The sequence below is a fragment of the Trachinotus anak genome, unplaced genomic scaffold (genome assembly GCF_046630095.1).
Source record: "Trachinotus anak isolate AG129_WGS33_773 ecotype Australia unplaced genomic scaffold, CSIRO_AGI_Tana_v1 ptg000002l, whole genome shotgun sequence".
NCBI classification, from domain to species: domain Eukaryota; kingdom Metazoa; phylum Chordata; class Actinopteri; order Carangiformes; family Carangidae; genus Trachinotus; species Trachinotus anak.
The window spans coordinates 27,588,206-27,615,822 of record NW_027273853.1 but is presented as its reverse complement, the minus strand read 5'-3'; the positions used below and the strand labels follow the sequence as shown (position 1 = coordinate 27,615,822).

The 27,617-nt window shown below is 42.4% G+C and overlaps 3 long non-coding RNA genes across 5 annotated transcripts; all 3 read right to left on the bottom strand.

The window, feature by feature from the left end:
• Positions 1-9,870: 9,870 nt before the first annotated feature.
• Positions 9,871-12,975, bottom strand: LOC139627284 (uncharacterized). 3 transcript variants are annotated; one of them, XR_011692558.1, is made up of 3 exons: positions 12,894-12,975; positions 10,320-10,435; positions 9,871-10,220 (listed from the first exon to the last, which is right to left on the bottom strand). It is a non-coding gene; the product is annotated as an uncharacterized lncRNA (long non-coding RNA). The 3 variants fall into 3 exon arrangements; XR_011692557.1 differs by having other exon boundaries at positions 10,320-10,457; positions 12,894-12,969; XR_011692556.1 differs by lacking the exon at positions 12,894-12,975 and having other exon boundaries at positions 10,320-12,177.
• A 6,820-nt stretch (positions 12,976-19,795) lies between these two features.
• Positions 19,796-25,140, bottom strand: LOC139627277 (uncharacterized). The gene is made up of 3 exons (XR_011692547.1): positions 24,547-25,140; positions 23,414-24,183; positions 19,796-23,226 (listed from the first exon to the last, which is right to left on the bottom strand). It is a non-coding gene; the product is annotated as an uncharacterized lncRNA (long non-coding RNA).
• A 210-nt stretch (positions 25,141-25,350) lies between these two features.
• LOC139627273 (uncharacterized) lies at positions 25,351-27,058 on the bottom strand. The gene is made up of 3 exons (XR_011692546.1): positions 26,860-27,058; positions 26,579-26,714; positions 25,351-26,504 (listed from the first exon to the last, which is right to left on the bottom strand). It is a non-coding gene; the product is annotated as an uncharacterized lncRNA (long non-coding RNA).
• Positions 27,059-27,617: the final 559 nt, after the last annotated feature.

The window sequence follows — 27,617 nt, the reverse complement described above, 5'->3', positions numbered from 1 at the left end:
GAGGTCGAGCTGAGGCTCAGTCCTCAGTTCATTTCAACCACTGGCTGAAATGTGTCCACAGCTCATTGTATTGAAAACAGTTCAAAGCTGTCATCAAATGACAGATTAATTATCTTCTTTAGTTATTCTCTGATTTTAAATTATAATCTGTAACTTTTCTACATTAAAATGTCTAAAAACATCCAGACCTCTGTTCTATATGTTGTTGAGTTGTGTTCTTACATTATTACAAATGTTTCCATTAACTCTCAAACCAGAGAAATTGATTCTAATCACAGTAACAGTCCTAATTGTCAGGCAGGCCGGCGTGTGTGATGCAGTCTGTCAGTCACACAGTAGCCCCGCCCTAATGCATCCCCTGCTTTATGGCCTATTTTCCTCTAAATGGACCATAATTTAAAAACTGAACATCATGTTGTGTTGAAGAAGACTTGAAACTAGACACTGAGACATAAACTCATCAGGAAAACATTTACTGAGGTAATAAATCAGTGAGAAGTGGAGACATTTTCACATAGACTTCAATACAATCAGATTTCTTTTTGCAACCAGTGGAGTCGCCCCCTGATGGTCAGTAGATAGATTAGATTAGCAGATTAATCAGCCAATCAGAGACGGAAACAGAAGGTCCACACTCCACTCCAGCTGATTGGTCGATGGGACGGTTCAGGGTTTATAGGTGTTTATAGGTGATGGAAACTTTTCCTCATGTGTCTCAGATTGTTTCCACATCACAGGAACACTGAGTGATGAACCTGAGGATTTTTTTCTCTGTTGCAGAGTTTAAAATCTCCTGCTCTGACACTGATCTGTGTCTTCTCCCACAGCTGAGCCTCACATGACAGGAGTCTGATTCACGGCCCTGTGGAGCCCTGCCATTGTTACAACCCCCCAGTTCTACCCTACGATACACACACACACACACACACACAGATACACACACACACACACACACACACATACACACACAGATACACACACACACACACACAGATACACACACACACATACACGTACACACACAGATACACACACACACACACACACAGAAACACACACACAGATACACAGCCTGTGTGTTGGAAGTTGCAGCTGTTAACAGGCGTTCAGAGCTTCCACTCAGACACTGTTGTTGTTGTCTGGATGACATGATCATCATTGATCATTAGGACAGTTTTTGTTTGTTGTTTCCTTTTATTCCTTTTTTTTAAATTTCTCCACATCAGTTGTTGTTGAAACTTCTACCTTTCCTGAACATCCACATTCACATCATTATAACAACTACCTTAAAAACTCAGTCCAAGGCATAAAAAAGCAAATTGTTGTTTTACAGTTGCTATATGCTAAGCTAAGCTAAAATGCTGTTAGTGCTACATTCACATTTAACTTACAGACATGAGAGTGGTGTTGATCTTCTCATCTCACTCAGTCAGAAAGTGAATGAGTGTATCTCCAGGAAAGTCTACTCTTGGATTTAAAATATACAATAATATCTGATAATAAGGATTATGCATTAACACATCTATATAGTAGACACTGTACTGTGTATATTCTTCTTCATCTAAGAGCATAGATAATATATTCTCATGTACATGATGCATTAAAATCTGCCAATAAAGATGCAGATACAGTAAAGTAAAAACACACAATGATGTTGAACGTGGGTAAATTTTGAAGTTTATATAAAAAATGTGTTTTCTTTGTACGGTGTGCTCTTTTTTTTACAATATTTACAGAGTAAAGAGTCATTTTCGTTCTATTTAAAGAAGAAATTTCTGTCATAGAATCTTTACAGATCAGTGATGAACACAGATAAACACAAGATGATAACAAGAGAAGGGAGAGACACACAGACACACACAAACACACACAGACACACACACAGACACACACAGACACACACAAACACACGCAAAGCACTAAATAAACCAAACATCAGACTGACAGCAGAGGTGTCGGCCTTCACACCTGCTGTCTGCTGTAAACCACCAACACCACAACGACTACTTTGTCCTGCACTGGTGGCAGATTACTTCACACACACACACACACACACACACACACACACACACACACGTATTTCCTTTATCTATTGAAATATTACTGTTACTGTGATTTGGGCAGTTTGACATCAAACATAACAACAACAGGTCGCTAATATTTTTATTAGATCACTCAGAAAACATTCAGCCAATCAGAAGAGCTAATCTCTCTTCTGATTGGCTGAATGTTTTCTAAGTGATCAAATTAAAAATATAGCAGATTTCAGGTAAATAATCAGAGAAACCAAATCCTGTAAGGTTGGATGGTGGGTCCAGGTGGGCGGGGCTTGGGGCGTGGCTGAGGGTGGTGACTGCTTTGTTGTGACATCACAAAGTTGCAGAAGTCCTGACGGCTGGTTTTAAGGTTCAGTGTCTGAATACAGGCTGTGTGCATTTCTCTGTGGACTGAGGCTTTGATACTTTCACAGTATTAATATAGAACCTAGACCTGCTTTATAATCACAAACACATGGACATCTACCTTTAGACTGGATAGAGCTTTAATTTAGAGTATTTTAGCTCTGTGTTTGGTCTCCACCTGCTGCTCTTTAGCTGCTAAATGCTTCACTCTGTTCCCCAGCTGCTCTCTGACAGTGTCTGTCTGCTGTTTGCTGCTGAGCAGGTAGAGGACAGTAGCTTCTTACAGCCATTTCTGCCGACTGTGGCCGAAAACGACACTATGAGAGCAGTGAGAGTGAACCAATGAGCTGAAAGTCATTACTAACCCATCAAACTTAAGATCACATATCACTGAGCATCGTTTATTCAAAGTCAAGATCATTATAAGAACTGGTCAGTCAAACAATATAACAACATAACCCCAGCAGCTCTCAACAGATTGCCCTGTGGCCCTGTGGCTCCTGTAGTTGACATATTTGACCTTGTATGAGACGTGTTGTGCTCTCAGCGCTGCAGCAGCTTCAGGCAGAGAGGAGGAAAAATGGAGGCGGCGTTTGTTCAGCGGGTCCCAGCGGACTCTCGGCTCTGTACGCTCCTCAGGATAGCCGCCTCTCATTTTGAATTCCTGTCTCTCATCACATGACCCGGCTTATAAATATGTCCCCCGCTCTGGGCTCATGTCAGGCCTCATGTCTTCATGCTTCAGACGGAACAGCTGGGCCGCTAAACAGAACGAAAACAGATCGACTGACTCCTGCAGGGGAACAAAGACACACTGTCTGATGTGACTGTGTTTTATGAATGAGTTCAATCCCTCCTGACGTCATGAAGACAATCAGTTCATGATTTAAACTCACATCTTTCTGAACAGTTTGACCTTGAAATGTCTTTAGTTACACATTCATCTTTTTTCTATTATTTCACAGGATTTTTGGACCTGAAGAATTTTAAATATTTTAATGTTGTTTTGACCTGAAGAATTTTATAAAGGCCTGTTTAAGTGCTCTTGCACTGTGTAGTATCACTGCAACAACACACTAGAGACACTAACTAAAGTTTCCTTAGGTAAAAGTCTTCCCCTCTGTTTATAACAGTATGTGGGATCAGTTGTGTTCAGGGGCAGACTGGTAATCTGGCAGACTGGGCACTTTCCCACTGGGCCGACAGGCTTTTTGGGCCGATACATCCTAATTATTTGTCTGACCAGCACCTTCCCCTTTGGTCTCTGTAATGCATTTGTCAAAAAAAAGTCAGCACAGGCCTATGAAACACGTAAATCAGCGGCCGATTGGTTCTTTTTTTAAACTGACACTTGGCCGGTCTGGATCAAAATGCCAGGTTTTTGTCCCAGTCTGGCCCCGGTTGTATGTACATTTTATGGAAGCTCAGGTCTCATGTTGTCACAGTGATTGTTAATAAAAGTCCCTGAATGTCTCCTCAGATTATAAAAGACTGAATCACATGAGACTGAACGTTTAGTGATTAAGGCTTCACTGTGGCTGGATGTTAAACTGAGTCTTTGTTTGGTGGAAACTTTCAGGATCGAACTCAAACCAGAAGAATCATTATCAAAAAACTAATCTCAGAAAATGTGTCACTGTTTAATCCATATTAACAAACCTGAGTTACGTTGTTTGTTAGTGGGAATTTCAGACTTCCCAGTTGGATATTTCATCTGGAGTCTGAAGAACCTCACCAACCCCAGGCCTCCAAATCCAAGATGGCTGCTCTGTGCGTCAACAGACATGAAAGCTGTAGTGAAAAACTGTTTGTGTGCGAAAAATACCACATAATGTTTTATTATCAACAAGTGAGCAGCAACAATAACGAGCTTCTGACTTGTTGTACTGGGGCACAGTCATGTTCAGACTCCAGAAATGTTGCCTTTAGGGACATAACACGTGAAATCAACTTGTGTGTTCAACTTTGGCAAGTTCCTTCATGGACGACTCACTCGCTGGATTAAAATCTGCTTCATGTCTCTTTTCAGAGGCCTGACATGATCAGTGAGCAGGGCCGGCGCTGGCCCGGGCCTGCAGTGGGTCACAGCTGTCAAACAGATCAGCAGGACCTCTCTTTACACCGAGCCAACAGCTGTCTATTAAGAATCCTCGGGATCGTCATCAGCGGCAAACTCCTCAGCTCACAACTCGCCTCATTACCGCCCTTAATGGAGGGAAGACAGAGACAAGGTAAATACAATTACTGATCAGAGCTCGGGACACCCGAGCCTGCAGCGGCGCCCCGTTTCACTGCCGGTACCTGACACCAGAGTCTGCCTCGTTACGGGGACCATAACCCCGTCACAGCGCCGCTCCAGCCGTTGCTTTTGTTGTGCAAACCTCATCATGTGGACGTGCAAACTCAGGGCGTGTGAGGGATGTGGCTGTTCTCTGAGACGGGGGGAAAGTACATCTGAGGTTGGCGCAGAGGCCCGGTGAGACCTCCCCCGCCCCGCAGATGCTTTTTGTGCCAGACGCTGTGATTACCCAGAAAGCCTCTGGAATGCCCCTTCCTCATTAAAGAGACAAATATAGCCCAGTGTGGTCCAGAGAGGGACGGGGGGGTAAATGGACGCCGCAGTGTTATGTGGCAGAAATTAAACAATGATGAATGATGATGCTCAGAGGAGGAGGGGGGGTTAAAAACAAGACTATTTCCAGAGATGGCAGAAACACATTCTTTACACGTGAGGCGTTCGGCATCTGTGGGAAATCAGAGCATCCGGCTTCAAGTTCTTCTTCAGGCTCTTCAGGCTTATTTGTTGTTTTGCTTGATATTTGATGCTTGGTTGTGTGAGGTAGTCAAGCAGCAGAGTTTTACCTGCAGTAGATTCAGATCAGACGGGAGGATAAAGCTCTGAAAATATTCTAAATGAAGCGAACATTTGAACAGATATTGGATTGTTTCAGTAGACGTCTTTTAAAAGTGACTAAAACATGTTTTTTCTGCTGAGCCCGTCCACAGCAGCTCATCACTCAGCTCCTGCTGCTGCTGATCTGAATCTACTGCAGGTAACACAACCTCATGTCACATAATCCGAACTTTCACTTTAATCCTCAGGATGAACTCACACATTTTTAGCTCTGAAACGTTTCGACCTCTTGCAGACAGATGCCTGCAGCATCTTTGCACCGAGAAGAAAACAGCAGAGGAGGAGCTTTTGTTATTTTGAACTTTAGCCACATTAAAAGGAACATGAGGATAAAGTTTTATTGTATCTGCAGCAGATTGAAAAGTGCATGAGTGAGCAGGTTGTTTCTGCACAGATTAATGTCTCCTGTTTGTCCACATTGTGGGAATGGTGATGATGACCCAGATATCATGTGTGGAGGTGAACAACCTGCTGCTGTTACACTCACACGACTCTCTGCCCGGAGCAGATAAAGTATCAGCAGGTCTCTGTATCTGTTTCATGAATGTAGGTTAAACACTTCAGAAAAATGTGTTTATTTCATCAGTGAAGAACATGGCTCCGTTTAGCTGAGAGGAGTTAGAGGTCAAATCTATGATAATGTCAACAAGTCAAAGATTCAGCTTTTTTGTTGATTATTAACTGTACATTAACTATATTATAAATACTTTACAGAAACCTGACTCTGGATTTGCAATAGATAATCCAGTCACATCCCTGCTGAGGTCTCATGACTCATCCACTGTCACCACTTTTCAAAACTTTCATTAATCAAGTTCAAATCAGTTTAAAGTCTAACACTTTTTTTTGGTCTGTATTTCCACAGGTTTTCAACAGCGTCAGTGTCTCAGGAACATCAGAATCATATTGATCAGACTGTCTGATTAAAAAAAGGGTTTGTTAGTGAGTTGGCCGCGAGCTACATATTGAGCCCTTTGTTTTTTAACCTGTATTTGTTCACATTTAGTAAATCAGCAGCCGAATTAGCTTTTAGCATTTCCTCTTTACGTTGTCCACATGAATGTTCAGACAACTGTCACTGGATCACTGTGACACTGAAGAAAACCTAAAAACATTGTGATTCTCAGGCAAGTTCTGGCTTCTTTTTTCCTGATTTCTAAACAGATTTATGGACATTTATTCACAGCGAACATTGTAAACGATGATATACTGGAAAACTGAAGTCACAATGAAACTAGAAATGTGTGTATCGCGTGTGTGTGTTCAGGTTTAACTGACCTATGACTAAGAGAAGAAGTAGCTTAATGGACTCCATGAGCTGTGTGTCACGGCCACTGCAGCTGCTGCAGATGTTACCCTGGTAACTATGAACATTTGCATGAGTCTGTCCCATCTGAAGACGGGACAATAATCCTTATTAATAATGTAGTGAACAAGAGACATAAAAAATATATATATATATATATATATATATATATATATATATATATATATATATATTTTAAATGGCCGACAGAGGAACTCTGACTTTTGTGTTGATTTTCAAATATGCATGAGGAAATCCTCACAGCCCTGATATCTAATATCATAATCAATACTGTAACTATTGATGGGTAAGATTTTAAATCTGTGTGATGTCTGAGTTAATGAGACAAACTTTTGGTTTCTGTTTTCTATGTTTCAGTTTTTATGGTTGTTGTGTTACATGATAAAGTGTTGACACGCGTCTCAGTTTATGAGTGAAGATGATTTAACGCACAAGAGACAACACAACAACACGACAACATAAAGTAAACAGTGGAAGATACAAACAGTTCAGACCCTACAGTTCTCGCTGGTGCAGAGGAGTGTGTGCGTGTGTGTGTGTGTGTGTGTGTCAACAGCAGTGACAGCAGCAGTGTGTGTTTACAAAGGCTGGTGTGTGACTTTGTGAGATCACAGAGTGAAACCAAAGCTGCTTTAAAAAGAGTCAGCTGTGTGTGTGTTTGTGTGTGTGTGTGTGTGTGTGTTTGTGTGTGTGTGTGTGTGTGTGTGTGTGTGCGTTTCCTTATTGTTTTGTGCCCTGTGTTTGTGTGTGTGTGTGTGTATGAACATGTTTTCTTTATAAGACAATCACACTGTTATTGTTTGTTTATCTTTATGTATTTCTGTAAATCTAATTGTGTGTGTGTGTGTGTGTGTGTGTGTGTGTGTGTGTGTCCTCCTCCCTGTAAACCTCCTTTGAAGACGAGCTCTATAAAAACACAAAGCCCTCACACTGAGTCTGTGTCTGTCACACAATAATATTCACAATTATTCAGTTACTAACAGATTTTTAACATTTTTAACTTTTTTTGTTTTTAGATCAAGAGAATCAAGTTTTTCAATAGTTTCACATGTTTTACACTGAGTCCAACTAAGGAACTTAGTCTGGTGTAAATTTCACTCCTGTGATCTGATCTGTTCAGATGTTCTGCTCTTTCCAGGCAGTAAGTTCACTGCACTGAGACATAAAGTCACAGTCGATAAAGAAAAGCTCAGTCAGTTGATCTGGTTCCTGCTTCTGATCAGGATCCATCTGATCATCTTCCCCTGGAGGAACCAGACACGCCGGATTGTTCACACTCAACAGGCCATCATCATCATCATCATCATCATCATCCTCTTGTTTTTACCATAACAATCAGACTAAATTCACCAAACACACACAGACTTTATTTTGCTGCAGGTGTCAGTAAATAAACAAGCTAACCAGAAAGCTAGCTAATGTTAGCACAGACACTGATGGGGATGCTAACTTGCTAACTCAAGCTTTAAATAGTTATATTAGTTAGAATGCTGATTTAGATGTGTTGACAGGTGGTTAGCTGAAAGGCTAACGTCGTCTAAGATTAGGCCTCTTTGAATATATACAGGTGGTGCTGATTTGATATAGTTTTTCTTAGTGATTAATGAACTAATGGTTTCAAAGCCACATTAAACCATCTAATTGACCCTGAAGTATTTAACTGTCAGACCTTAAAGCCTTCATCACTGTTTACAAAGCCACTGTTCACTACGGTGGCCTGGAGGAGACAAGAGTCACACTTTCATCACAGCAACCACAACTGAAACTATATGAAATCAAATGAAATAATGTCCTAGTTTAACAAAATAATGTGTTCCTCGTCTTTGTTGGGGTTGAACTATGAGTCACAGTTTGTGCAGTTTGTGAGTGTGTTTGTGTTTGTGTGTGTTGAACACACAGGTAGCAGTAAACACACTCAGCCTGTTGTGTGTTACACAGCAGTTAATGTTGTGATGAGCAGAGAGCAGATCACAGTGATCGCTCACAGACTAATGAGACTCAGATTACACTGAATGTTTGTGAGCTTTGTCACATCACAGTGTGTGTGTGTGTGTGCGTGTGTGTGTGTGTGTGTGTGTGTGTGTGTGTGTGTGTGTGGCCGGCCTCTCTGTGTGGTCTGTCACCCTTTAACCTGCAGGTCTGAGGAGCCTCCACAGTCTGAGTCAACACTGCTGCTGCTGCTCTTCACATGTTAAACACGCAACAGCCACGTTCAACACGGACGTTTCTGAGAGTCCGTCGTCCGTCGTCGTGGTCGCCGTCCAATCTGCTCGCAGCAGCTTCTGAAAGCTTCTGTGATCCGGTTCATATGAACTCAGCTGGAGCTGGTGGAGATCTGAGTTTATGAAGAGCAGCGGACTCACCAGGAGGTGGACGTACAAAAACACACACGATCCTCACATCAGCTTTCTCTAAATATGAATAAATGAACACGTGATGAAATAAAATGAACAGATTCTTCTGCTGTTCGCAGCCCGTTTCAGAGGTGTCTGGTCTGGTCCCTGCAGACTGGCTGTCCCAGCAGGACTCCAGCAGACCTCAGCTAAGATCACAGCAGCCCAGTGTTTGTCTCCAGCGCCGACTGTTTGATTCCCTGCGTCCTCTCAGGCTTCCAGCTGAGCTCAGCTCTGACAGGACCAGCAGCTGAAAACCAGCCAGGCACAGACCCAGACCTGCAGCAGGCCGAGGCCGGACCAGCCTCTGGATGTCAGGTCCTAACGATGGCTCAGAGGTGTCCTGTCCCGTCCTGGTGGTCCTGGTGGTTTGTTACATTCTTGTTCTATGCAAATGGTGAAGTATCTGTCGAACATCGACGCCTCTGCAGGACCATTTGATGAGCAGAGCGTCGACAGTTGGACACAACATTCCTGAAGTGGTTAGAAAAACTTTTTGTCCATCAGAGTCGAGACGAGACCCTGAATAAAAAACATCACTTTAAAACATCTGATTCAGGCCTGAATATTATTCTCTCCTCCAAATATTCTCAAATCAAGTGTTTTTTGTCTATTTTTTATTGTTTCAAGACATTAATTTCTAAAAAACTTAATTAGGAACCAGTGATTTTCAGACAGACGTCAAACACACTTTTAAACACACAGGAGAATTTATACACAGCACAGTTTTTTTTTCTCTCAGCTCAGATGAATAAGTTTCACTAATAAAAACAAAATACAACAAATGGAAACTTAGTGAATAAATACATGAAGCATGAGACTGAAGCTTCCAGCGATCAGATCTTTCTTTAATTCACTGTAAACAACAGAGACGTCATATTTCCATCGTGTTCTTACATCTTTATCTTTATCCATCATCTAATTAATGTGTGATCTCACTGCTTCCTCCTCCTCTGCAGTGGTTTAATGACATCAGCTCCTAATATCCACACAGCACAACCTTCATTTACTTTTTCTGTTGCTGATTTTCAGGACACGTGGTTCAGGTCTGGGCTGTGTTTGGATGGAGGGATGAACAGCTTTCTGCCTGAAGATATGACTGTAGAGACCACAGCGTCACCGTCAGGTCGCTCACTGAGCCGCGTGTCCTGTGTTCAGCCTGTTTCTCTGGATTTGTCGTCCGTCTGTAGGAAACGACAGAGCTGCGGTGGTGAGGACCAGTGTTTCCTCTGACAGGAGGAAAACTCTCAAACTGCCTCTGAATTGGTGCAATTAGGACTCACCACACCTCCGAACCTCCCAGGCTGTGTTTCCTGTTTCACACTCTGAAGTGTCAGACGCCACTTTGGTCATTTCCCTCCACTGCAGCGCGTCAACATGGCCGCCATGAGTCTGGGTCCTGCCCAGAGATTAATCAGATGCTGTAGGAGAGGATTCATTTTTATGATTTTAACAAATTAAAAAACCTTCAGTCCAGTTTTTTTTTTTTTCATATTTTGTGTTTAAATGTGACAGAAATCTAAATGTGATGATAACATTTCAGCTGGACAAGTCATTGTGAGACTGTTTTCTAGTTATTTTGAACCTATAATGATAAAACACGATAAAAGCAGCTGTTTTCCATTTCAATGATGATTACGAGTTGATTTTAACGTCTCCTTCTCTGTGAATAACATCTGCTGTAAACCATCTGTTCATCCACCCTCAAACTTGCTCATCACAGTTTTGTGTCTTTATTAAGCATCACACCTCTCATGGTTTTGCCTTTGACAACCTAGAATCATAATTCTCACGACCACAAGATCCTCGTTTGTAGAACATAAATATAACAGGTCGTTTTTAGGTATTTGAACGAGTGGCCGGTGTTATTGTTCCTGGGGGAGGGTCGTCTCTGAATTCATGATGTTTTTAAACCTAATTCTGTTTCTGTTTGTCATGATGAACTATTAAAATCTTCATTAGCATTGGTGAAAAGTTCAGTTTTCCCATTAAATTTCCCCTTAAGAGGCACAATATACAACATATCCTGTGTCTGTGCTTCTGTATCATAATTACATTAAAGCTCCACACGGTCTAAAGGCAGATGTCCATGTGTTTGTGATTATAAAGCAGGTCTAGGTTCTATATTAATACTGTGAAAGTATCAAAGCCTCAGTCCACAGAGAAATGCACACAGCCTGTATTCAGAAACTGAGCCTTAAAATGAGCCGTCAGGACTTTTTGAACTTTGTGATGTCACCACCCCCAGCCATGTATCAAGCCCCGCCCACCTGGACCCACCATCCAACCTTACAGGACTTGGTTTCTCTGAGTGTTCACCTGAACTCTGCTATATTTTTATTGGATCACTCAGAAAACAGCCAATATACTGTGTCTTCTAACGGATTTCAACACTTTAAATAAAACACAGGAAAAGTTAAAATATGGGACCTTTAAAAAAATACACAAACAGAAATGACTGTGTTGTCATGGCTGCTAAAATAAACTTCTCTCTCAGCTCGGTGACGGTCCCGACTCTGACGTATCTGTGGAGTTAAATTAAAACGTGATCATCTTCAGGCCGACATGTTCCTCTCATCACTCAGTGATCTGCGAGTCAGCAGAGCTGTTTTTAATCTGTTACATGGCTGAAGAATGTCCTCAGTCATGGAAACTGAACCCGGGTCTGATCCAGCTCCTCACATCCTCCATCTTTCAGTCTTCTTCTTCTTCTTCTTCTGTTTCCTGCAGCAGCCTGGCAGAAGCAGAGGAGAGCTCAGGCTGTCGGCAGTAAAGAGTCTGGCCTGGGCTGCAGAGCCTGTTACAGCAGCACGCTCGCCATAAACGCTGAGCGGCGAGGGCGAGGGAGGCCCCAGGAACGAACAGGAATCAGGTTTCAGCATGTGGACCATGATGAATTCTACATCCTGAGGTCTGAGAGTGACACATGAGCTGCTGCTCACAGCAAATAAACCAGCAGCAGCAGGAATTAAAATAAAATAATAATCCAAACTAAACTGTATTACTCCACAAATCAACTGTTTGAGTCAGACAGAGCTAAGTGTAGGTTCGCTTGTGTGTAGGAATACGGGAGTTGTGCAGTAGTAGTTCCAAAGTAAAGGGCAGTTTGAAAGAAGATAAAGTGGTGAAAATATTCAAAATAACCACAACTATCACTGTAAGGACTTGTTGCTCTGACGACAGATGAATTTTAAACCATCAGTATTTCAGTCCAGATAACGGGCCCCTGGTCCAGGTCCCGTCAGGAAAACACAGAACACATTTACATAAACACCCTGAAACACACTGACACGGCAGGTACATCCCGGGTTTGTGCAGTGGAAGGTGATATGATGCAGTTGTGCAGAGTTAACACACAGTGATAACAGCCCTCTGGGAGTGTAACGCTCCATTATTACTCTGGTTTTAACCTGTGACTGCTCCCCACGGAGAAAACTGCCCCCAGATGAGCTCATCTCTCCTCTGATGAACAACAGCGTCCAGAGGATATTTTCCGCTGGCACACTCACCGCACCCGACACTCAAACACACTCTTTCAGGCTGCCATTAGCCTCTTGGCACACGGTCCGCTCTGCATTATGGAGTTTGTCCCTATCAGCACCTGCCTCCCTGCCAAGACCTGCCCTCGGCCCCACGGCGGCCAAACAAAGGTCTGAGAGTGGCGGAGGGTCGGAGCAGCATGGACACATGAAAGCTGGAGAACGCTGGTGGCTTTCAGAGAGACGAAACACGAGCCGCTGTTTTTCCAAAACAAAATTATGGAAGAGAAAAAAAAAAAACAGAGAATGGAAGTGGAAGAGATTTGATGCGATGAGGCCCTGTGTGTGTGTGTGTGTGTGTGTCAGAGGAAGTCAAACCAGTTGGCTGTCAGCTCCATTTGGCTCCTGTCACACTCTCTCCATTTCTCATAGAGAGCCATAAGGAAGGCCTCAGCATGACCAGTTCCCAGAATGCCCCTCTGCCATTCCCAACATTGGCCATTCATCCCCTCCCTGACCCCCCCTCCACCACATACCCCACCTCTACTTACCCCCTCACCACTCCCCAGAGCCCTCATTTAAACCCATTTAAACCCTCCGATATGACTCGGATCATGTGTCCTGTGCAGCTCGGCATGCAGAGCAAGGCATTCTGCCCGGTGAGGTCGACGGTTTGATTCCCACTGGGGCCGCAAATATCTGCACTTAAGCTGCTGCAAGGTGCTTCACACAGGAAGCGTCAGATGATACGTAGCTGCACATCTCGTGTTACACAGAGATGTTTTCCACCGGGCAACAGTTTGTTAAGTCACAAGAAAACAACAACGTTTGTGAACAAAAGTCAGAAAACACACAAAATCATCAGGTGTCAGTCAGTTAACTCCTGAGGCTGTGAATTATTTAACTAAAGAAGACTGAAACTGGACCAGTACTTTCAACAGCAACCAGTAAATCTCATGTTAAATTCATTTTCACCAGTTCAAGCACAGGAACCTTCTGGATCTGAGGAACCTCATCTACATTTCAGCCAGAGGTTCCAGGGTCTATTAATTCCTCAGCCATATTAGAAACAGGGTTTGATTTTATTATTTTTAATTGTTGTTATGATGTCACACTGACGTTGACCTTTGACCTTTAGGATATGAAATGTCATCACTTTTATCCTTACAGACATTGGAGTTAACTTCTGTCATAATTAGTGTATGAATTCATGAACTGTGGCCAGAAATGTGTTTTGTGGGGTCACAGTGACCTTTGACCTTTGACCACCAAAATCTAATCAGTTAATCCTTGATTCCAATGAATGTTTGTGCCAAATTTGAAGAAATTTCCTCAAGGTTTTACTGAGATATTCACAAGAGACATAATTGTTTGTGCAGCTCCCCTCATCTTACAGGATCCAACCATGAAATGCATCCTTCGTTTCCCAGGCAACGAAGGATGCATTTCACAGGCACATTCAAAGGAGGCTTCCCTTCAAAATCGGACAGTGATTGACATGTACTGTCAATGTCATTTTCAGTCGCCACAGAAGCTGTAGTGTCGGTTGCTATGAGCACAAGTCATCATTTTTAATACCTCCCACTGTGATCGGCTCCGTCAGTGAGAACAACACCAGGTCTATTAGCATCTCTGAGCAATTTACTGAAATCCAGCCATAAATGCTAACATGCTACGATGCTAATGTTTGCACATGTTCTGTGATAAATGCACCACAACACCAGAGACAAAACTTTATCAAGTTCCTCATTTAATTAAACTGTGGCTCTACTTTTATAAGTTCTGATTTGTTCTGTCATTGATGTCTTTATCAAAAAAAAGCTCAGGTTTCGGTTCATTCATACATTCAACTGTTTATATCATTAAAATGTTTGAGTTTCGGCCTCATAAAGCTCCACCTGCTGCAGTCAGTGCCCGTCGCTCTGCTCCCGGGGCCAACTGAATACCTCAGATGTTCTGTAATGGTGTTTCAGGCTCTTAATCAGACATCAGCCTCAGAAAACCGCAGTGAGAGCTTTTCTTTTCCCCGGGTCAGTGGATTTAGACAAACCGCAGGATCTAATCCCATTTTCCACTCACAGACGGAGCTGTGAACCCAGCGAATCTCGCCCTCTAAGTAACGGAGGCGCCGTCCTGCCCTCTGCAGCCCGGCAACCAGCCAGGGCAGGGTGGGGGGTCCCCCAGCTCGAAACCAACCAGGAACAGCAGGAACAGACCCACCAGGCTATCTGAGAGTGTGTGTGTGTGTGTGTGTGTGTGTGTGTGTGTGTGTGTGTGTGTGTGTGTTGCTAAGGAGAGAGAGAGAGAGAGAGAGCACAGTGTGGGGTCCAAATGTTGAAAGAGAAGAAGAAGCTGTGGGAAGTGCCTGCAGGAGTCGACCCCAGTTTCTGCAGCATTTTCCTGTTGGACAGAAGCAAAATCTCCTGCATCTCCAGTGCTGTTTACACCTGTACACACACTTCATTTTATTGATTATTAATCAGACATTGATCTGCTGATAGCAGACCAACAGCCTCCACTGTCCTGGGTCCAGTCTTTCCACCAGATCCTGATCCTCACTGAGGCCCAACAGGGTCAGAGTTTGTGTTCCAGCTCATCCCAAAGGTGCTGGAGGGGGCTGAGGTCGGAGAAGGGCCCTGTTATCTAAAGTATCACTGGATGCTGGAGCACTGGGCTAACATATGTCTGGGTCCTCAGCCCGAGTCTGGGCAGATTCTGCCTGTTATTCACCAGTACTGACTGACAGCTGGAGAATTTTCTGTGTGTCCAGATGTGGAAGCAGCATCTGACAATCATGCTGTATATGGGCCAAACTGGGTGTTTACTGGGCCAAGAGAAAACAAGCATGTGGCCCAAGTATGGGCCAGATTTATTTTGCTACCTGGGACATTTTGTTTCTGCATGAAACTGTTTTCCTTGTGAAATTTTAGTTTTTGATTTGATTTAATACATTTTATTCTACATGAAGATAATTCTATATGAAATATTGGTGCCAAATACAAAAAGAAGTTTTAATCAAAGTGAATCACAGTTTGACACCTGAAGCACAGGTGTTTTTCCTTCTTTTGTCTGTTTTAGAAAAAGTTGATCAATGTTTTTGTGACCAGCTTGATTGGTTATTTTATCTCAGGCTTATATTTACACTTGTGTTCTCATTTAATGTGTTTTATTCTCATTACCACAGTTTGGGAGATAATATAAAAATAACCTCAAAGCTTGAAGGGACAGTTTTCCCTCAGTAACAGACCCAAACACCATCAACCTCCAAACACCTTCACTGATCCAAACCCGCTCTGAACAATGTTCATGTTCATAAACTCCTGAGTGAAAGAAGAAAATCCTCTTCGACAGGTGGAGTTTAAACTGCAGCTCTGAGCTGAGAGCTTCGGTTCCGCTGGTCGTTTTATATAAACACTGAATGTTACGACCACCGGCCGGTATCAGGTTTAATATCAAACTCAGTCAAGCTCACGTTCACTGCACCTTCGGGAGCTGCGGGCCGGGCGGGGCCTCAGGGTATGGGGGGGTAACCTGAGTGGGCGTGGAGAATCGGGCTGTGTGTCCAGGTGTGTTTAGACTGGGAGCAAAGTTTCTCCAGGTTTCTCTTGATTCTTCTTCCTCGGTCAGATTTCAGGCTCTATTTCGCAAAAAGATCCTTTTCAGGTGAGAAAAATTCTCAGTTTGTGTGGACGTAAACATGATATCCCAGCATGCTCGTAGTTTACGTGGGGGAGACTGGGGACGGTTGCAACAAGTCTTATTCCTCCAATCAGAAACATGCTCTAATTATTTTATTGTAAAGCTGTATTTTTGTCCAACTGTCCTGACTTGTATATGAATTAATCAAAAGTTAGTGTGAATCATTGTTTCGTTGACCTCTGAGGGACATGTTTAGCTTGTGTCAAGGTCAGTGTGTCTAGCACATGATGTCCTGTCATGGCTGATATGAGACGGTTGCAGGAAGTTATTGCAACTGTCCTCAAGCAAAGGAACCACACAACAGTATTTTTCAACTTTTTTTAGTTTCAAAACATGCAGCAAATTTTGTCCCATAGCACAACAGATGCAACAATAATTTATAATTTTGTCACATGAGAAAATACAAACTGTTCTTTGGTAAATATTACTGAATAAATTAATATTACTATAATATTATTTTATAAATAAGCAATACTATAATGCTATTGTCAAACAATGCATATTTTCAGAATACTATGCTTATTTATACAAAAAGTAAAAGTTAATTAGTGAAATTTAATGTGTTTTTAATTTGTTGCAACTGTCCCCAGGGTTGCAGTCAGTTGCAACTTTCAAATTCTTCCATTCAAACTAATATTGTGAATGATATGGAATATGTAATTATCTTTAAATGGTAAGGGGTGATGCAGACATAAAGTTTTAAAATTTAATTTAAGTTTTATGTATGAAAGCTTGGTTGGTTCAGTCCAAACTGCTTCAAGTAACTGAGAGAAATGCAAGAAGTGTTGCAACCGTCCTCAGTCTCCCCCGTTAATTAACATGTTAAGGTTTCGAATCGATGTTACTTTATAAAACAGAGACTGATTAATTTGCTAAGAGACAATGAGGAGAGATCAACTGGAGATGACACCAACCTGAGCCGACAGCAGAGGAAGGTTTACAGAACTGGCAGCCGACCTCCTTATGTTTAATCGATGTTTTCATGTTTCTTTATGATGCATCATGTAACGATGCATCAGGTCACTTCAAAATCTTCTTCTTTTATTTTTAAGTTGTGATGTCTTTCCATTCCACAGTTGTCTTTTGTCTTTACACTGAAAGCCACTGTGTTGAGTTGCATTTTGCATTTTCTTAATTTCCAGTAATCTCCTGACTCTAAAGTCTTAATATCTTCTACAGCTCCTGTCATTTCTCCAGTGCTTCCAGTTCTTCCCACAGCACCCAACTTTTCCCTCGCACTTCGCCAGTGTTTTGGGTTCCCATGGTGGCTGTGGAGAGATTGGTCTACCACATTGAGTCTGATGTAGAAAACAAGACTTCCAGGTCGTGGTGTCCCCTTCAGTAACATGGCAGGATCGTTTGTCCTCCCGTGGGAGTTTCCCCAGTGGGCACTTCCCTCAGGTCCTCAGGCTGGGCTGCTGTCCCCTCCAGGTCCTCCACCCTGCAGTGTCCCCAGCCTGCAGCCTGCAGCCTGTGGGGGGTTCAGGGTGGAAGCAGTGTCAGAGGTGGGAGTGGATGGAGTTTCCAGATGCCCCCTCAGTGTTTGGACTGCTGACACTGCAGCTCCGGTCTCTTCATGTGCACTTAAGGCCACGATTTACGGTTTATTGTGTCGGTTCAGGACGTGATCATTAACCTTTTTATTTTTTTCCTGTTCAGTCACCTGCTCTTTAAATTTTCTAACAGTGATTGGTTTTATTTTTTCTACATGTAATTAACCTACTGACCTATCAGAGCTGCTCCCAGTGATTTTTTCAAATTTATCATCAATCAATATCTTATTTTTTTAATCAGTCAATCAGTTGTCGTGGCGTCCCAGCATCTTAGGGTTAAGATGCCAACCATGAGCCACCACGTCCCTGATCAGAATCTGGTCGAGGACCTTAGTTACATCCTTGATTCCTGTTGTTTTTCAATGTTGTCCTCATTTAAAGACATTAATACATCAAAAATGCTTTAGAAAATGAATTGTTAAGTCTAGAAAAAGACAAAAAATCTGCTCAACACAATTTGCCAGAGCCCAAACTGACAATTCAAACAGTCCAAAACTCAGAGGTTTTCAATTTAAAATGAAACGCAGCAAAAAGCCTCAGAGTCAAGGAGCTTCAACCAGATAATATTTCTGCTAAATGACCGACTGTATACAACAGATCTCTTAACAAACTACTATATTTTATTTTCCTTGTGTGGTTCATATTGTCTGTTGTTATGTTGACAAGGAGAAAGAATCATGAGATCGCAGGTTAAACTGGTAACTTACTGTATTTGTGTTCTACACATACAAAATGGACATAAATCTGTATGATCTACCTACAGAAATAGGTCAGTGTGTTTGTGTAGCTCTGTGACCTTTGACCTCCTGACTGAGGGTCATTGTCTCAGTGCGACAGGTGTCTGTCCATCTGTGAAACTCATTCCAGCTCAGCTTCACTCTGAGCGCAGGAAACATTTACTGTTCACATCTTCATCTCTGCCTGACACACACATAAACCTCAGTACGTCAAATAAACATTAAATTAAAATACTAATTATTTTGTTTTGTGATAAATAGAAACTTTTTGGGACCATTTCACAGTAATCTTCTCTAAAATGCAGCAGCATTTTCTGTCAGGGTCCAGTTCAGGCCAGGACTAAAACTATGTTGGTATAATATTAAACAAATTTTTTTAACAATTATTTCTTACTTTGTGAACAGACTCACAGCAACATGTCGCACAAACCTTCTCCAAATGTCAGGGGACACACTTGTTTAGTACAGACCTCAGCAAAAATCACATCATTATTTTTATTCATATTCATTCATATTCATTTCTTTTGAGTGAAAGTGAAACACAAAAATTACCATTCCCAGTATGATCGTGAAACATATCACAATATCTGTCAAAGTTATCGTAATATGATTCAATAAATAAAATAATAACTGTATAATGTAATTGAAGAGAGGCTGTTTAAACAGCCTGTATCTCTATAATCAGTGTTGAAAAATACATTTAGTAGCTGACCCCTGCTGTAGCAGTCACAGATCACTGAGGCTCATGAAGCTAAAGGACTGAACGATTCACAGAAGATCAACAAAAGATTCATCTGTTTTAATGTAGCTTGAACTGCTTTGAAGAAAGGTGTGAACTTTTCCTCTCAATCCAACATTATATGTTGAAAACTGTGTTTTCGTGTCTGACTGTCAGACACAACACTGTGCAGCCTCGCTGACAAATCACTAGTTTACACACTGAGTCTACACTGAACATCTTCACATGTGTTATAATACAATGTGTTATCCCTTCACACACAACACAACAGAACCAGACCACAGAGAGGGACACACACTGGACTGCACCTGATGTTTCTGCAGCACAGTCACTTTTTCTGCTTTGAGTCGCTGTAGATTAAAGTTGTTTTCTGACATTCGACAGAAAATAATGATCAGATTCCTTCACACTGAAAATAATCATTAATTCATCACATCACATATTTGAACTGTCACTGAGGTGTTTCTGCAGAGTTTGAGCTCTTTATGATCAATGAAAAGAAAGGTGGAGTCAGCCCCCCCCATGTAGACAAACCAAATCATGTTTGGTACTGAACATTTTTCTGCAACTAACTATTATTTCTTCATTGATTCATCTCCGGATGATTAATCGATTAGTTGATAGGTTATAAATTAGTTGTCGGTATAAAGAGGAGCCGCTCTAATGAGTCTTCAGTTCAAACTCTCCTCTGTTAAAGTGACGTTTCCCACCACAAATCGTTCATCTTCATCACTGAGACACGTCGTTCAGCTTTATAAATCATGCACTGATGATGTTTTGTCTCTGCTCTCTCAGACTAACGTTTGGGGCCGTGGACCTTAAGTTACAGGTTACTTCCTGTGGCCCCCGGACCTCCAGGAGAGGCTGCTGTCTGTGACTAACAGCTGTAATTCCCCCAATTATCACAGTGTCACCGGCTTCAGGTTCAGGATCAGGATTCAGGACGGCAGAGGTGTTTCAGTCAGAGCAAACAAACCGTCTGGGTCTAGAGATAAAGGGACCGTGTCCATGTGTGGATCTTGTCACGGCTTCATTTAATATTTCCTTTATCTTATAACAGTCAATTGAAGCTCCTAAAGTTGTGGAAACTGAAGGCATCAGTCAGCTGTAAAATATTTAAATGAACTAAGTGAATGAGAAAATAATCAGATTAATCAATAATAAAAATCTGTGTTAATTTAAATTGTCCAAACCTGTATCCATCAATATTTTTGTGCATGTTCTTTTATTTTTTTAATGTTGAAGTCGTACATGTACATTAACATTTGTTAATTCACACTGAATTTGACACTGATAGACATTAATATCACGATGGTCATATCACTCGATATTGATCATTATTGTTAATTTTAAATTAACTAGTTACATAGACTCTCATGTTAAAATGTCCAACTTTACAGCAGGAATAAACATGTTTACAGCCTGGTTCAAAAACCTGAGAGTGACCTCACATTATTTACAGTCTTTGGTTCACGTTCATTAGTTGCAAACAGATACATTCAGTTCAACGTTCACCAAAACATGAGCGAGTTCATTCACTGGCTGTTTGTACCTGTTGCACGCTGCAGTATCAGGGGATGTGACAGGGAACAAGCTTGGGGTTCGTTCATGCAACTGCAAAACTATCCCACCTTCTATCAAACTATTTTCAGTTTGCTCCTGATGAAGTGTTTGTCGTTGATACATTTTGTTATCATTTCACCACCCAGGCCTTCTTACAAGCCTCCTACTCATCTGAGCTCCCTGCACCAAATCTCATTGACAAAACAGGCGAATCAAAACACAGTTTGTTGTGTCAGACTCCTGCAGGTGATGAGAAACAGTCACCATCATTACTAGGGAATCGACAGCAAGCAGGTCAAAGGTCAGGGCAGTCCTGCCTTTAAAACAGATATCACAAATATTCCTGGGTCTCCACTCAGTTCACCAACGCTATGAAGAAACCGCCAATTAAGTGAAGTGTAAATTCCTGCAGAAAGGAGCTCTGCAGCCTCAGAACGTCTCTCTTCACCCAGGACGCTATTTTAAGGAGGAATCCGGTCCCGGGGCTTAGGGGCCGTCCATAGCTCACATTCCCAACCAGAGGCTCTTCAGGCTTTATTTTGGGAACACACGGTTATCCCGACTCCTCGCTGCAGTGAAGCAACTCTCCCACACCTCCCGTTACATCATACAGTGAAAATGCTGGAAATAATAAACAAGCATTTCATAAGAATAATTCTGGCTTATTACAGCTTGGTTTTATTTTTGGAGTTTGTCCATCATTTCTGTCAGTGAGTTAACTGCTGTGATGTGACTTAATAAAAGTGGTGTAAAACAAAACAAGAGCAGTCAGAAAATCAGAGGCTGCTGGCAGGGATAGAGAGTAGCAGCAGTCCGGGGACGGCAGCTGGGATGAGCCAGTTTTTGGAGAAACTATGATAAACTATTTTGGGAAGAGCAGGAAAATAAGAACAGTGTCGTATTGTTAAATCTAAAATACCTCCAGTGTGTTAATAGACCTGTGTGTACTTGTACTGTATGTACAGTATGTGTTTGAGTATGTACTCTGTGTGTGTGTGTGTGTGTGTGTGTGTGTGTGTGTGTGTGTGTGTGTGAGAAATGCAGTTTCCTGTCCTCACCTTCCCCAAACATCTTCCTCGGTTGTGACCACGTTCACCACTGAAAACACTTCACTGCTGAGAACAGACGCAGGTTTCACTTCATCAGCAGAGTTTCGTCTCCTCCATCGCTTCATCTCAAACCTAGATTTTTGCTTTATGTCATAATTATATAATTATATGATATATAATAATTATATATCATTAAAAAAAACACTCAAAACATTAAAAGAACCTTATAAATCCCCCCGCCAGACCCTGCATGATAATATCACAAAATTTTGGCAGGAGCGTAATGAGATATTAAATTTTGGATCTAGTCTAAAACTAATAGTTGCAGATTAATTTTCTATTGCTTGATTAATTGGTTAATTAACTAATTTTTGCTACTAAATAAAAACTCTCATCAAATTCACTTAAAACACAAACAAAACCAGGTTTGTTTCCAAAGACAAGAATCACTTAATACTCTGATCTCTTAGATTCTGCTGTTCCGACGTGTTTTTGGTGTTGATCCCAGAATGATTGTAAATGTGCACAGAACATAACAGTGATGGAACAGTTATATTTATTGGGTTCTGAGGAGCCACCACGACCTCCACTCCACTGCCAACAGAGAAGAAGAGCAGAGGTGGAGCTGACCCATGAAGAAGAGAGTAACGATCTCGATCAGAACATTTCCTCTTGTTTCATGTTCCCTCTCACTTAACGTTCCAGCTCAGAATCCATAAACCGGCCTCGGTCCTGCGGGTCTGGACTGAGTGTCAGATGAAGAACCTGGTCACAACGTGAACATGAAAATCCAGGCACCCAGTGACTTTCCCCTGAACACCACACACCACCACAGCTCCTCCAGGCTGGTGGACCTGTCAGCAGGCCGCCGGCCTTGGCTCTGAGTGCTTCAGGCTGTAAGAGGAGAAAACCCGACCCCCACCCCGATGAAAAGCTCATTTAAAGCTCTGGACTGTCGCACGTATGGCTGCTCCATTTTTAAGAATCCCTCTTTTAACACTTGGCAGAGAAGTGCAGGAGAACGCGAGCTCAGGGTCGGCTTATAAATGGCTCCCGGGGGCCCGCTTCCGACTGACAAGGTCCAACCTCCACCGAGGGGGCTGCTGGTCTGGCAGGCCGGGGATTCAGGCCGCTGAAGAGCTGAAACCCAAGCATCATTGAATGTTTCATCAGCGGCATGAAGAGTCACTGCTGTTTTGGAAATGTGATAGTTTAGTGTCAAACAGCAGAGACGCCAAGTTCAACGCCAAACCACACCAGCAGAAAACATTCACCATGTGATGTTTACAGCTTCGCACCAACGTCTCTGGGTCCTGACTTCACCGAACCATTCAGCCTCAGACTTTTTCAGAAGATCTGATCCCAGTAAACCTGAAACAAAGGTTAATGTTGAAACTGTTCTGAGTTGGAAAAGACCTACAAAAAAAACTGATGCCTCCAACTAAATTTTAATACTTAGATTGATCGATTTAACCAAAGTCACGGGTGTTTAAAGTCTTGAATTACCAGACTTTTAAAAGGCTCCTTTGCATCTCAGTTTTCTAATTTGTGTATTTACCCAGACTGATTCTCCGACCGACCAACCCCCTCTTTAGTGTCTGTGATCTTCTGATTGGACGTGAACCTGACGGCTGGAGAGGTTGTGACCTTTCTGACCACTTCGTCTGTTGGGCTTTAGGGAGTGGATACTTCAAAGCCAGCTGGGAATTCAGATACACAAACAAACAAAACAAGCTTCTGACCCAATTGACCAGGGGGAAAAAAACCTTAATCACTCCAGGCCAGGTCATGTTCACACAGTGTCACTGGTCTGAATTCAAGGTAAGATTTTTAAAAAAATCTTTTTTGTGTCATTTTCTGACTTTATTAAATAGAGTCCAGTAGAAACAGACTGAGAGGGGAAGACATGAACCAATTCTTATTATTTATTATTATCAGCTCTACACTTTCAGCCCTGAGTCAGCTTCATCACTTTAGGCCGGATATTTTCCAGCTCTGCCCGGGGGATCCGGACGCGTTCCCAGGCCAGATGAGATTCATAATCTCTCCAACGTGTTCTGGGTCTAACCTGAGGTCTTCTCCTCCAGTGGAGGACGTCCAGGGCGCATCCTGACCAGATGCTGGAACCACCTCCACTGGTTCCTTTTGACATGAAGGAGCAGCAGGTCTACTCCGACCTCCCTCTGGATGTCGGGCTTCTCAGCCTGTCGCTCTGCTCCATGTGATTAAAACAAATCGCTGAAGCTGAAATGTAAACGACGACACAACGATTGCTTCAGGTAGAAGCTGCTCTGGTTGAGGCTCAGTGTCGTCCACATGGCAGCTTCACTTTGAGGGAAAACAGATTAACCTTAACACGAGAACACGAGGTAGTATTTTTTTTAAGAGGGAGGTTCATGAACACACAGTTTGGGGAAAATATTAACCGAATTAACCAGAAGGATCAAGATTAAGTCAGTGAGAGGTTCTGAATTTCAGTTTTTATACTATTTCAGGTGATTGCCCAGATATTCAGAATCAGAATCAGAATATTTCATTGATCCCCAGGAGGGAATTTGGTAATTAGGTTAATTAGTAAACAAGGTATCTGCACCTGTATCAAAAAAATGAAAGTGGTTACACTTTAATGATTGTCCTCATTAATCTGACTCAAACAAGAGGAGGAAGAAAAACTAAAAGCTGATGTTTTACGTTTATGTGTTGGTGTTTGGGGGATGGTCCAGGTCCAGGTCCAGGTCCAGCTCCAGGTCCAGGTCCAGCTCCAGCTCCAGCTCCAGCAGGTCACAGTCTGCCCTGCAGTGAAAGCCTCCACTCAGACAGGACACTAGATAGTCCGATTAACAGAGGAAACATAAACACCCAACTGTCTGCTCCCCCAGCGCCTCCTCCTCTTCATGTCTCCGTCAGTCTGACAGAAATGAGAAGGTTTTTTCAGCGCAGATCGTGGGTCAGTTTGATACCTGAGCAGCCGAACTCGGACGCTGCTCTCTGTTCACCCTGAGGTGAGGCCAGCAGCCGGACTGAAAGTGATACCCCGACCGATGTTTACTCAACTGCTGTGTCCTAACCTTGGTACCTACGGTGGCTCCCGACATGATCCACCTTAATACTGACAAATGACTTTCTGACCAGGAAGTCCCAGAAACAGAGGGGGGTCGTGGGTAATCAGTCTGTGAAGGGGAGACTGAAGATTTTGAGAGATGAGGTGAAGTTCAGCAGCCAAACACTGAGGATGAATAAGCAGCTCATTTCATCAGGATGGAAACATCAAATTTTTTAAACTCAATGATTTTATTAAATATTAAGAAAAAGAATTACACTCATAAAGAGCCTGGTGATATTTTGCCACACACACACACACACACACACACACAAATACACCATCCTGCTGCCTCAAAAACTAAAATATGTAATCATCCTGAAACCAAAAGACGTGTTCGGGGTTGAACTGATGCAGGACACACTTTGTTCTGTATTTTTGATAAGAGAGATGGGAGGGAAATATGATGGGTTGGATTATTAAGACCGAGCGATTTGTATGAGGTAGAAAATCCTCCTGCTCTGTCCCAATGAGACCAAGACGATCACAGAAAGTTTCATGTCAGATGAAAATAATTGTTTGTTTTAGTCTGATTTGGTTGATGGAGGACGGTGACAGTTTATTGATCTGATTTTAAATCTTCACGTGTTCAGACACCAGAAGTCTAAGAGATGTTTTCTGTTGCAGTTCAGGCTGATCTGAGTCCTGATTGAATCTGTCTGTCTGCAGAAGTCAGTCCAACATCAGAGTCCCTCAGTCAGTCCTCGGAGTCTGAGCCCTGTTTTCCCTCCACTGGGACTTTTTTAGGTCAAACCCGTCCCCTGCGACACCTCGAGCTCGCTGATCATCGGCTGCTCCTGGTATCTGGATGATGGCCTTGACCTCGGCCTGACCTCCCCCCTCTGACTAGATAGTGTCCGGTTTCTCTGTCCAGCTACTGATAAGGAAGCAAAGGATGCTGGGAGAACCAGATGGAGTGTGTTACATGACAAAAAAATGTCCCAGTGATTTAATCTAATATTTACTGTGCAGAGCTTTTAAAATGTTTTCAGTGTGATGCAGCTGGATTCATGTATTTATCTTAAATCAGATGATGATGACACAACTAAAACCAGACACTGTTTACACATCTGCTCTATCGTTCTCCACTTTCAGAATTTTTACTGCTTCTGTCAGTGTCATTAATTAAAGGAGCTAACTGTACGTTTTGCTGTTGCTACATAGCTAGCGTTAGCATTAACAGCTGTTTACTCACCAGTCTTGCCGAGAGCGTCAGTGTTGTGGAGATAAGCAGATGGAGAGAGGGAGAGGAGACCAGTTAATACAGATGTGTACAGATGTTTGATTTATGTTGTTTATTTCTCCCTGTTGCAGCTGCTGCTCAGAGCTCTTTATTTGGCGGCGGCCATTTTTGATTTAATTCTAATGAGGCTGTAGCCTGAGGAAGGACGACGGTTGTATAGTCGTAAGTGGTCGTCTGTAGGAAGGAACTTTGCTGGGACATTAAGTGTCCGTCCTGGTGGGATGTTGTTCTGCATTGTCTCACCAGTGGTTGTCGTTTGGTCTGGATTTTCTCTCCAGGACAGAAAGATGATCACAGCTACAAGATCTGATTGGCACAACACCAGTTTGAATCATTGAATCCCCCCACCCACACACACACACACACACACACACACACACCTGTCTCCCTGCGTTGAAGCTGTGTCTTGTGAACACGAGTCGTTGTCCTCCGCCTCCTTCAGACCACGTCAGCACTTTTTCCTGCAGGAGGTCACGAGTTCACCGGACATCGTGTTCCGAGGTGCAGGGTCACTTCCTGAGGAGCAAATGTCACGCCCTGTCACTGCATCATCTGGCCAATCACTTTACAGTTAGTTCTTCACTCACCTGGTTAAAGGGCTGTGATGTGTGACTGTGTGTGTGTGTGTGTGTGTGTGTGTGTGTGTGTGTGTGTGCTCCACCTGTCGGCTCAGGTTGGCGGAGGATTCGTCATCTCAGACACCAGCTGTCTCCTCTGGGTTCACATCTACAGGCTGAACTTTGTTTTACAATCACTGAACCATTTTATTATTGATTAATCTGATGATTATTTTCTCAATTAATCGGGTGATTACCTGGTTTATTAAATCTCAGGGTTAAAATGATGATATGTTAGTCTGACCAAAGCTTAAAAGATTAATCAATGATCTAAATTAATAGTTAATAATAATTCTGCTGACTAATTGATTAACTGATCATTTCACTCCTACACTGAACTTAAAGTTCTGACTTTAAATATCTTGCACATGGTGCCTCCTTTCACAAACTGAATTAGCCTACATTGAACTGAACTTTGCTTTGCATGGTTGAAGGTGGTGACTACTTTGTTGTGACATCACAAAGTTCCAGAAGTCCTGACGGCTGGTTTTAAGGCTCAGTTTCTGAATACAGGCTGTGTGCATTTCTCTGTGGACTGAGGCTTTGATACTTTCACAGTATTAATATAGAACCTAGACCTGCTTTATAATCACAAACACATGGACATCTACCTTTACAATGTATGGACCTTTAATCAATAAAGAAATAATCGATAATGAAAAATACTCTGCAGCTCTACAATACACGAAGATCAGTGCCCAGACCAGTGTTGTTCCACTTACATTAAGGTCACACCAGTTTGGCACTGAACATTAGCATCAGACGCTAACAGTGCGCTGCAGATCTGACCAATAGGGCGTTA